Source organism: Helianthus annuus, chromosome 11 (assembly GCF_002127325.2).
Source record: "Helianthus annuus cultivar XRQ/B chromosome 11, HanXRQr2.0-SUNRISE, whole genome shotgun sequence".
Taxonomy (NCBI): Eukaryota; Viridiplantae; Streptophyta; class Magnoliopsida; order Asterales; family Asteraceae; genus Helianthus; species Helianthus annuus.
The window spans coordinates 141,514,013-141,525,372 of record NC_035443.2 but is presented as its reverse complement, the minus strand read 5'-3'; the positions used below and the strand labels follow the sequence as shown (position 1 = coordinate 141,525,372).

Sequence of the window (11,360 nt, the reverse complement as noted above, 5' to 3'; positions counted from 1 at the left end):
AAAGAGTTTGGACCGCTGCCATCCAATACCGGTGGGTATTGAAGGAGGTCCTACTAAATTTGACCCAGGTCCTTTGCAGGATCTATACACTGAACAATGGCAGGACTCTTACCAAACCATTCCCTTAACCCCCGACCAGGTAGCCAACATATCTCCATATAGACCGTGGAGATATGAATGGTGAAAATCTTTTATTTTATATAGACAGTAAAATAATGCCAAGACACCACGGACAAACGATAAGGAAGAATCACCTTCAACATAAGAAACTAGTTATTAAAGTCATTAATACATAACCAAATAAAAACTGCGAAAAGATTAAAAATAAAAAGTATTACACTAAACACTTGTCTTCACCAAGTGATGTAAGAGACTTAGGCAGACATGGCCTTTGATTATCAAGAACTCTTACGATCAATCTTGGATCCCGAGACGACTCACACACTCTATGATGGACATTGGATGATTGTGGTGGATGATGGTGTTGTGATGGTGGTGGGTGGTGGGTGAAGTGTGAGAGAGGTGGTGTGCCAAGGGATGAGTTGCAAGTGATCCAAGCACTCCTATTTATAGGCTGAACAGAAGCTCGGGCACGGCCCCGTGTCCATCCCTATTCTCTTTCTTCATTAATTGCAGTTTGGCTGCATTAGTTGACCACTGGGCACGACCCCGTGTGCAGAAGCATATCTGTACTATCAAGATTTCCTCAGATTCTGCGAATCTAAGAGTTGACCACAGCCCCGTGTCCGCTGAGCACGACCCCGTGGTGGGCGATAGAAGCTTCTACAACTTTGTCTTTTCTGCTGACACTTGGGCACGCCCCCGTGCTCGTTGAGCACGGGGCGTGTTCTGCCTTCTGTTTACTTGTTTTTTGCTTGGGAAGATACTGTCGGGGGGGGGGGGAGGGAGGGTCGGGCATTCCACGTTTGTTCCTTTTCCTGTATTTATGTTAGATTTAGCTGCCTTTTTGCTTCTTTTGTTTATTTGAGCTCATTTAATCCTGAAAATACAAAAGGAAGACAAAAACACACTTTTTCCAACATTAGTACTAAAAAGGGTTTGTTTTATGCCTCATTTGATGTAATTTACATGTTGCATTTTGTGCACATCAAATACCCCCACACTTGAATCTTTGCTTGTCCTCAAGCAAAACTCTTTACAATGTGGCTTTACACTTCCAAATGGAATGGGTAGAAGAGAAGGTTTTTTTTTTTTTTTTTTTTTTTTTTTTGGGGGGGCTTGTCATAGAGTGTTGGGATTCCAAGATTTTTATTTGGGTTTTATTTTTATTTATTTACAATCCTATTCATCATGATTTATTAAAAACATTACATAAGATAAATTACTTTTTAGGGCATAACATGCCTTTTTAAAATTCCATTTATATACAAGTTCACATACCTCACGGGGGATCACTTAACACTCGGCCGAAAATGTATTTTAGTGAATCACTCGAGAGCAGCATGGAACTTACTCCTACCATAAGCTTGGCAAGCAATCAATCTTCCTCATTTTTAACTATACACCTTTGTAAATTTTAAGAGGACTTTTGGCATGAAGGGTTAGGCTTGGGCTAAAGGTGGGTCGTTGGGTTATTGGTTAGTAAAAAGGGCGAAAGGCGTAAAAAGTATCGGTTTTTCGGAAGACTTTTTATTTTTCGTAACTTTTTTATTTGGATGAAGCATTTCTTTCAAACAAAGTTATTTTTCTTTGATAAACCTGTTTGTTTATTTCTTTTGGCTTCATCGTCATCATTCGTTTTTTTTCATAAGCAAGTCATAAGAAAAACCGAGCCTTGTTACTAAAATAAAGGGTTTAAAAAAAGTTTTGGTGGGTAAAAGGGTGTTTGTTTTGGGTTAAGAAATGAAAATGTTTAGGCTCAAAGGGGTTAACTAGGGGGATTTTGGGTAGGTGGTAAAAAAAAAAGAAAAAATAATGGTGTAGAAATAAAAGGGGTTAGTCCTAATGCCTTTATCATTTACTTACTCGGGTTTAAGTTGGTAAGGATTGGGAATGTATTGTCGTGGCAAGTTCTAGAGTTGTAAGAAACCAAGCAGCTATTCACACAAGAAACGAAAAATGAGCATTTAGTTTAAAGATATGTATTTGTAGAGTAGGGTTCCTGCGGAAAGTGTGTTTTTCCTAGAAAGTCTAGGAAGCAATAAGAACGCGACATGTGGCATTGAAGGATTTTAACTAAAAGGGCAATTGTGTAATTTGAATATTATTTTAATTATGGATTATTTTATTACGATAACTAACTAACCAGAAAATTATGGAAACTAAATATTCCATTTAATTCAAATTGACAGTTTCAAATTAAATCATACAATCTATACAACATATTCACAGGAATTCGTAAAAAAGGATTTTACAACATTGTTGGGGGATTCTTGACGCTGTGTTTTAACAGCAAGCAGATTTCTTGACGCTTTGTTTTAACAGCAAGCAGATTTCTTGACGATGTGTTTTAATAGCAAGCAGATTTCTTGACGCTGTGTTTTAACAGCAAGCAGATTGCTGGAGGATTCTTGACATTGTGTTTTAACAGCAAGCATATTTCTTGACGATGTGTTTTAACAGGAAGCAGATTTCTCGATGCTGTGTTTTAACAGCAAGCAGATTGCTGGAGGATTCTTGACATTGTGTTTTAACAGCAAGCAGATTTCTTAACATTGTGTTTTAACAGCAAGCAGATTTCTTGACATTGTGTTTTAACAGCAAGCAGATTGCTGGACACACTGTTAGTGTCTTCGTCTTCAACACAACCCAGTGTCTTCGTCTTCAACACACTATCATCATTAACATTAAAATGGTAAAACACATAAACCTTAAAACACACTGCCATCATCAACATATTCAGATGTCATTTTAAAACACATTGTCGTCATCAACATTAAAATGGTAAAACACATAAACCTTAAAACACACTGCCATCATCAACATATTCAGATGTCAAAATAAGACCCCGATTCAATGATAGATAAAAAAAATTGAAACAAGTATGAAAAACAACAACCGATAGGGAAACATCACCGGCCGACCAACGATTCCGACTCCTGTTTGAACAACAACCGTCAGCAACATTAACAACACTGATCAACTGTCAAACAGAAGGCGTGCCTGATGATGTCATGATCGGCTTATACCTCGAAGGAACCGATATATGACCAATCGGAGAAAAATATTTGCAGGAAATAAAGCAAGCAAGGAAGCAGCTTTCTCTTTCCCCCAAAATTAAAGCAAATTTTGAATACTTTTGGAATTCTTTAAGGAGGTTGATGAGTGGTGAGGCGGCGGCTGTATCAAGAACTATGGCTGGTTCTTCTTTGGTTGCGGTTAGGGAGAGAGAGAGAGAGAGAGAGAGAGAAAGAGGGAAAATCGCATGAATTTAGGGATTGGTTATTGATATGGCAGTTTTTTGACTGATTTAAAACACTTCCAATTACCAAAATACCCTCACTATATTAAAAGTCTCTAATTATATAACTCATATATTACGAAAATGCCATCCATTTGATCTAAGCCATTAAACACACCAATCGGATGGCCCAGATCGCTTCCTAGACTTTCTAGAAAAAACACACTTTCCGCAGAACTCCAACTATGCTCAATAAAGGCTCAAAACTCACTTTTGTGGGAATGGGTTTTTATGTGATCAAGTATATATAATCAAATTTTAACTAAACTTGTCTTGTCGTTTCATAATTTTCTTATGTTGGTTCTTTTTATCACGACGCTATCGGTTGTAAATTTGTAAAAACATAACCTTTTTAAAGCTTGTAATTTCCAACTTAAACTAAGACAAGTAAAAAAAATGAAAATTTTTGAAAAAAATTGGGGTGATTAGCGGTTCCAATAGAGTTTTGTGTATGGCTTGCAATTAGGACTTGCAAAAATTCAAGTTTTAGCATCCCTCCCCCCCCCCCACCCCACCACACTTAAATTACACATTGTCCTCAATGTGTCCCAAAAATAAGTTTTTAGGTTGATTGAATGTGTAAAAAGGCATGAAAAAGCAAAATTTTATGTTACTGGGTGTCTGGACACGGCCCCGTGGTGACCAGGCACGACCCCGTGTTTAGATTGCCAGTAACGAAAATTTGAGAAAAAGAAACAGAACCCTGGGCACGGGGGCGTGTTCAGTGAGCACGCCCCGTGTCCAGTTACCTGAACTGGGCATTTCTTGCAGACTGTGCAGCACGGGCCGTGTTGGGCAGGCACGACCCGTGCTGAACTTGCTGTAATGAAGAAAAATCTTTCGGGGCGTCCTGTTTTCGTGCATGGGGTGCTGATGCAAGTTTCCCTTAGTATCCTTCACCATCTTGAGTGTGTTTTATTCCTGAAAATTAAAACTAAACTAGAAAACATAAAAACTAATCTAAACTAAACTAAGGATAGTTCCACGGAATGCCTCCGAGGTGTGCCATGTTTATAAGGGTCCTTGGCTAGACCCAAAGCCTGATCATATGTTACCCAAGTGGCATGTTTTGCATCCCATGCTACACCATCGGAGAGCATCATCCAAACTTGAGTCAATGACCTTCATGTAGTTGACCGGGTCTTCGTCTTCTACTCTTTTTCCAACTCCAAACTTCATTTCCTCGTCCCCAATCCGCAATGTTAGTGTTCCATCATTCATATCTACCACTTCTTGGGCCATAGATAGGAATGGCCTCTCTAGGATGAGTGGTACTTCGGCATCTTCCTCCATATCTAGTATGACAAAGTCGGCCGGAAAGACAAATTCGCCGACTTTGACCAATAGATTTTCGGCAACACCTTGTGGAAATTTGACGGATCTATCGGCGAGTTGTATGCTTATTTTTGTAGGGCTTCTTTTTCCTAAGCTGAGTCGATTAAACATTGATGAGGGCATGAGGTTGATGCTTGCCCCGAGATCGGCTAGTGCATTACGAATGGGGGATTCCCCAATCGAGCAAGGAATTGTGAAGCTTCCGGGGTCAAGCTTCTTTTGCGGGAGTTTGTTGAGTAGTAAGGCGGAGCATTCTTTGCCTAAATTAACTAATTGAAATGATTCAATTTTCCTTTTATGGGTGAGGAAGTCCCTCATAAATTCTGGATATCTAGGCATTTGAGTCATGACTTCGATAAATGGAATATTAACATGCAATTGTTTTAGTAAACTTTCGAATTTTGCGAATTGCTCATCGGTCTTTTGACGAGTTAACCGACCAGGGTATAGAACTGGAGGAGTCTTAGTAGGCTCTTGAGTTGGTGGAGAAGCCTTCTCTTGTTGGGGCGTGGGTGGAGTTGCGGCTTGGCTTGGTTGGCTTCTTGCAGATGGCGGTAATGGAGCCTCTTCGGGACCCACGGTACGGTTTCTTAAAGTGATAAGATGTACTTGCGCCTTTGGGTTGGTTTCGGTATTACTTGGTAACGCGCCTTTTGGTCTCTCGGAGAAATTCTGAGCTATTTGATTTAATTGTTTTTCAACGTTTTGAATACTAGGTTGTTGATTTCTAAAATTCGATTCCAATTGTTGAAATCGATCCGAGTTTTTCTTTTCGGTGTCGGAGATGAGGCGAGATATAGTATCTTCAAGCCTTTCTCGTCCACCTTGTTGTTGAGAGAAATTTTGTGACTCGATTCTTGGTTGTTGAAAGTTTGTTCATTGGTTTGGATTTTGTTGGTTACTACCATTGCCGGGTTCTCTCCAACCAAGGTTAGGGTGGTTACGCCATCCCTGGTTGTAGGTACCCGTTGGGGGACCCGACGGCCTAGGTCTATTATCAATGTAGTTTACCGACTCTGTTTGATCATCTATTTCTTTCATACAACTCCAATTTTCATGTGGCCCACCACACCCTTCACAAGCCATAACCGAGGTTGTTTTTGCCATTTCTAGCTTTTTGATTTTTGAAGAAAGGGCCTCGATTTGGGCTTGTAAAGAAGTGCTTTCATCAACCTTATAGGCGCCCGGGGCAATAGATTTATTGCCTCGGGGAGTGTGCCACTGAAAATTGGTTTGAACAATTTCCTCAATTTAATTGTATATTTCATTTGGTCGACGATTACCTAAAAGTCCCCTGGAGCTAGAGTCAAGTGTTTGTCTTGTGTGTGGCAACAAACCATTGTATAAGTGGATACTTGTTGCCATACTGCAAGACCGTGATGAGGACACTTTCTTAGTAGCTCCTTGAACCTTTCCCAAGTTTCATACAAGGATTCCCCATCCTCTTGTGAGTATGTATTAATTTCCGTCATTAGTTTAGCCGTTTTAGCAGGAGGGAAATACTTATATAGAAACTTTTGGGCCAGTTCACCCCAGGTGTTTACCGAGACAACTGGGAGGGCATTAAGCCAAGCCTTAGCTCGGTCTTTTAGCGAAAATGGAAACATTTGAAGGCGGATGGCGTCGTTTGATGCTCCATTGATCCGAAAGGTATCACATATTTCTAAGAAATTAGTAATATGTAGATGGGGATCCTCGTCCGCAAGCCCATGGAAGGTTGCGGAGTTTTGAAGCATTTGTATCAAATGTGGCCGAAGTTCGAAGTTGTTGGCCTCGACATTCGGTGCATTGATAGCGGCGCCAAGATTACCTACGGTGGGACGTAGGTAATCCATGAGGGTATGTTGGTCCGCCATTGGAAGTTGGTCCCCCGATACTTTCTCTTAGTTTTTAGCTTTAAGTCTTTTTCTTAAAAAGCGTTTGGGTTCGTCTAGGGGTTCTTTTACGTCTCTACTGGAAGTGGAGCTCATACACTACGTGGAGAGTTCAGATGTGGCGCCTGGGTTCCTAGTCCTGCAATAAAAACAAAAAGAACGTTAGTCAAAAGCTTTACCACGGCCCCGTGTTCAGCTGAACACGGCCTGTGGTCGGAGATACAGTGATTGTTTTCCGGATCTCTGTTACTGGGGAGTTTGACACGGCCCTGTGTTGCACCGACACGGCCCCGTGCTCAACTCTCTGTAACTGGGAAAATAAAAAGTGCCAGTAACAATGCTGGGCACGGCCCGTGTCCGACCAGGCACGGCCCGTGCTGAGCTCTGCAGAAACTAAAAATTAAGAAAATCATAAAAAACAGAAAAACTAGAAAAAACGATTAGGCCGTAGATTCCTAACTTTCTTAAAATCCTTGTGTCCCCGGCAACGGCGCCAAAAACTTGATGTGTGTCGTGTGTTATAGGTTTTTAATGTACATTTTAAGGCCATTTACACATTTTAGCCAAGTTTTAAATTTATAAAACACAATATTTACTAACACTAAACACACATATGGGCATTCAAACTTAATGGATTTACAGGTTAACTTGGTTAAGGGAATGGCTATTCTAGAAAAATCTTGAATAAATCTTCTATAATAACTGGCCAATCCTAAGAAACTTCGAACCTCAGTTGGCGACTCAGGGGTTTTCCATTGGGTAATCGCCTCGATCTTTGTTGGATCCACATGGATTCCTTCATGGTTAACTAAATGTCCAAGAAATTGTACCTGTTTTAACCAAAACTCGCACTTGGAAAACTTAGCGTACAACTTTTCCTTTCTTAACAGGCTTAAAAGTAAGTGCAAATGCTTTGCATGCTCTTCTATACTCTTAGAGTAAATTAGAAAATCATCTATGAAGACAATTATGAATTTATCCAAATATGGCTTACATATTCGGTTCATCATGTCCATAAATGCGGCTGGGGCATTGGTTAAACCAAATGGCATGACAGTAAATTCATAATGGCCATACCTTGTTCTAAATGCGGTTTTAGGAATATCCTCTTCCTGGACCTTTAATTGATGATATCCTGATCTTAAATCAATTTTAGAGAAAAATCGAGCTCCTTGAAGTTGATCGAACAGATCATCGATCCTTGGTAATGGATACCGATTCTTAATCGTGACCTTGTTTAATTCACGGTAGTCAATGCACATACGCATTGATCCGTCCTTCTTTTTAACAAACAAAATCGATGCTCCCCATGGCGATGAGCTTGGCTGTATAAATCCTTTCTCCAACAATTCGTCTAATTGTTTCTTTAGTTCTTGCATTTCAGCGGGTGCCAAACGGTAAGGTGCTTTGGCAATCGGTGCTGTCCCTGGTAGCAGATGGATTCTGAATTCAACTTCCCTGTTTGGTGGCACTCCTGGCAATTCTTCTGGAAAGACATCTGAAAACTGGGACACTACTGGAAGGTCTTTTAGTTCTTTTCCTTTAGTGTTAGTGATTATAGAAATCAAATACACTATAGATCCTTTTCTTATATAACTTGCAGTTTTCATCACAGAGATGAATTTTGTGGATCTAGATGTTTTATCTCCTTTAATTGTGATATTTTCACCTCTTGGTGAATTTACTTGAATTGACTTTTGACACACAAAATATTGGCTTTATTGGCTATTAACCAATCCATTCCTAACACGACGTCAAATCCTACCAGATTCATTGGGTAAAGGTTTGCAATAAATTTTTGATTAAAAATTTCTATTCTTGCTCCCTGCAAGATTTCCGAAATCCTAACGGTTTCTCCATTTGCTGTCTCTACTAGACATTCTTGTGGTAGTTTAGTTAATGATTGATTCAGAAGTTTGCAAAACGAAGTATTAATAAAACTTTGGTTCGCACCAGAGTCAAATAATACTTTAGCAAAAATATCATTAACTAAAAACGTATCAGCTATGATGTCCGGGATCATCTTGGCTTCATCTACAGTCAGAACAAATGCTCTAGCATTTTTAGTGTTCTTGTTGTTTGCAGGTGGAGCTAACTTCGGACAGTTTGGCTTGATATGACCTTTTTCTCCACAGTTGAAGCACAATCCATTACTGGTTTTCCTCCTGCAATCTTCTTCCTTGTGTCCTGGTGCCTTACAGTAATTGCAGTGAGTGGAGCATCTTCCAGAATGCTTCTTCTTGCAGATCCTACAATATGGTGCAGAGGTAGAACCTACATTCCTATGGTTGGAATTCCCAGAACGGAATTCTTGGGTAAGCCTTTGGGTTAGGTTTCTCCTCTGGTCTTCTACTCTAGTACGCACCAGTTCATCAGTCAAGGTATTGGCTAGTTCTACAGCTTCTTCTATGGTTTGGGGTCTAGCTGCCTTGACTACATGCCTAATCTCCCCAATTAATCCCCAGATGTAACGGGAGATTAATACTGGTTCAGGTGATGCAAGGTTTGGTACTATTCTAGCATATTCAAAGAATGTAGTAGTGTTCCCCTTACTATCTACCCCGGTCATTCTAAGATTCAGAAACTTGTTTGCTATCTGTTCTTTTTCATTGGGAGGGCAGAACTTCCTTTCTACCATTTTTTGAACTTTTCCCATTCCATGTTATAAACCATATCACTTCCCCTTGACTGGAGGATAGTGTTCCACCATTCTAGGGCTGAGTTCTAAATAGATTAGAAGCAAACATTATCTTATCTTCTTTAGCACACTTGCTTATTTTTAGAACAGCCTCAGTCTTCTCTATCCAGCGTAAAGCTGCAATGGGTCCTTCATTGCCCGAAAATTCTATTGGTTTGCAGGACCAGAATTCTTTATAAGAACAACCATATGGCATGGTTCTTCTTCTTTTAGGAATGGGCACCTGAAGTACGGGTCCATTGTTTACGCTGTGTTCTGGTTCAGTTGGTTGCTTACTACTATGCTTACTTTTATTATTTGCTTCTTGAACCATTTGAATAATAAATGGCATTGCATCTAGGATTCCTTGTGCCACTATATGTTGAACGACACTATTATCCATTTGGTTTCCATTGTTCGGATTCTCGTTATTCAGATTATCATTATTCAAGTGGTTGTCGTTCTGAACATTATCATTCTGGTTTTCCTGATTCACTTCGTTGTCCATCTGAATTTTAGACATTTACAAAATATTAATATCACCAATAATATTTGAATATAGCCAATCACATGTCACTCACTTTTGGTCAAAAGCGTCGATCATTGCGACTTACTCTATTCATATAGTATGAATCTATTACACACTAGTACTGAAATAAAAATTACAATATCGACTGAAATTTAAAACTACACTACTAGTAGTAGGCATCCGTAGTTTTGTTTTTTTTAACACATACACACATATATTATTATATTATATTATTTCTACCGTCTCCACCATCGATTCAGGGATATGGATTCATCCAAAAATCCATATTGCGTTCATGGTATTTCCATACGAGACGCTCTCCCACCTGTCTCATTCTCTCACTACTTTCTAAAATTTCCTCACCGAAAGTCCTAAGTTCTTGTATGTTTTCTGCACTCATTGGGGGTGCAGATTCTAGGACCGGGTTCAGAATCTGGGGTGCGAGTTCCTGGTATGGAGGTATAGGAGCCTGGTATGGGTAAGGATTTTCTATGATCTCCCTAATATATGCATCATTGTTAAAATAGGGATCTAAAGTATCTAACCCTGGGTAGGTTCCTAGGTTGGACATTGGCATATCTTCGTGAATCGGGTAACGTTGCACATAGTCCCTAACATCATCCCACCATGGGTCATAATTTAGATCTAGGGGATTTGGTGCAGGTACCCTAGGTATCTCCTCCGGGTTGAAATCATGCATTTCTACTTGATTTCCAAGGTTTTCTATTTCCATGGGTTGATCAGCAATTTGTGGTTGTGGTTGGGGTGCTAGCATTTGCTCCAGGTTTGGGTCAGCTGTAGTGGTTGCTAAGATATGGATATAGGCTATTCCCCTATTAATCATATCCTGGGCATATGCATCGGTTTCTCTTTTGGCTGCGGCTAACACTCGCTGTTCCTGTAACTTTTTCATACGCTTTCTACGCTCATGTGCTCCCCTACTGAACCATCCCCTCTTTTTCTGAGGAAATGGCTCTTCAGATTGAGCCTTAAACACAAAGATTCCTTCTTCCGTATCAGCAGAGTACCCCGAGAGGGTAGGCTGAGAAGAGGAGGTGCCTTCGCTTCTAGGCGAACCAGACAATTGACGATACACGTCAGATGGTCCTAGGTCACTCATACTGTAAACTAACAGATAGTCAGATAACACATAACAAGAAAATACAATTATGCACGTATTTCTGTTATTTATTTCCTAACACTTTGAATTTTGATGTCAGAAGAACACTTCTATGGCTGAATCAGTGGCATAGCTCTGATACCACCTTCTGTCGTAGCCCCCGATCCCTGATTCCCGGCAACGGGCGGCCGCGAGCCAGTTTCGATGGTATCACGTTATTGTCCAATTTGGCAGCGGAAATTTTCATCAGGACCGTTGTTAGGAAATCACATTTTATAACATTAAACACATGGGTAAAACCCAAATTTTTAGTATACACACTTTTATAGGAATAAATCCTATTTATTTAACAAAAACATCTATTTTATTCTAAGGTAACTTTATTGCCACTTTTCCAAGCCTTT

At 39.9% G+C, this 11,360-nt stretch overlaps 1 non-coding gene across 1 annotated transcript; it reads left to right on the top strand.

Annotated features, from left to right (window-relative positions):
- Positions 1-6,127: 6,127 nt before the first annotated feature.
- LOC118484371 lies at positions 6,128-6,234 on the top strand. Its single transcript, XR_004873482.1, has one exon. It is a non-coding gene; the product is annotated as a small nucleolar RNA R71 (small nucleolar RNA).
- The last annotated feature ends 5,126 nt before the right edge of the window (positions 6,235-11,360 follow it).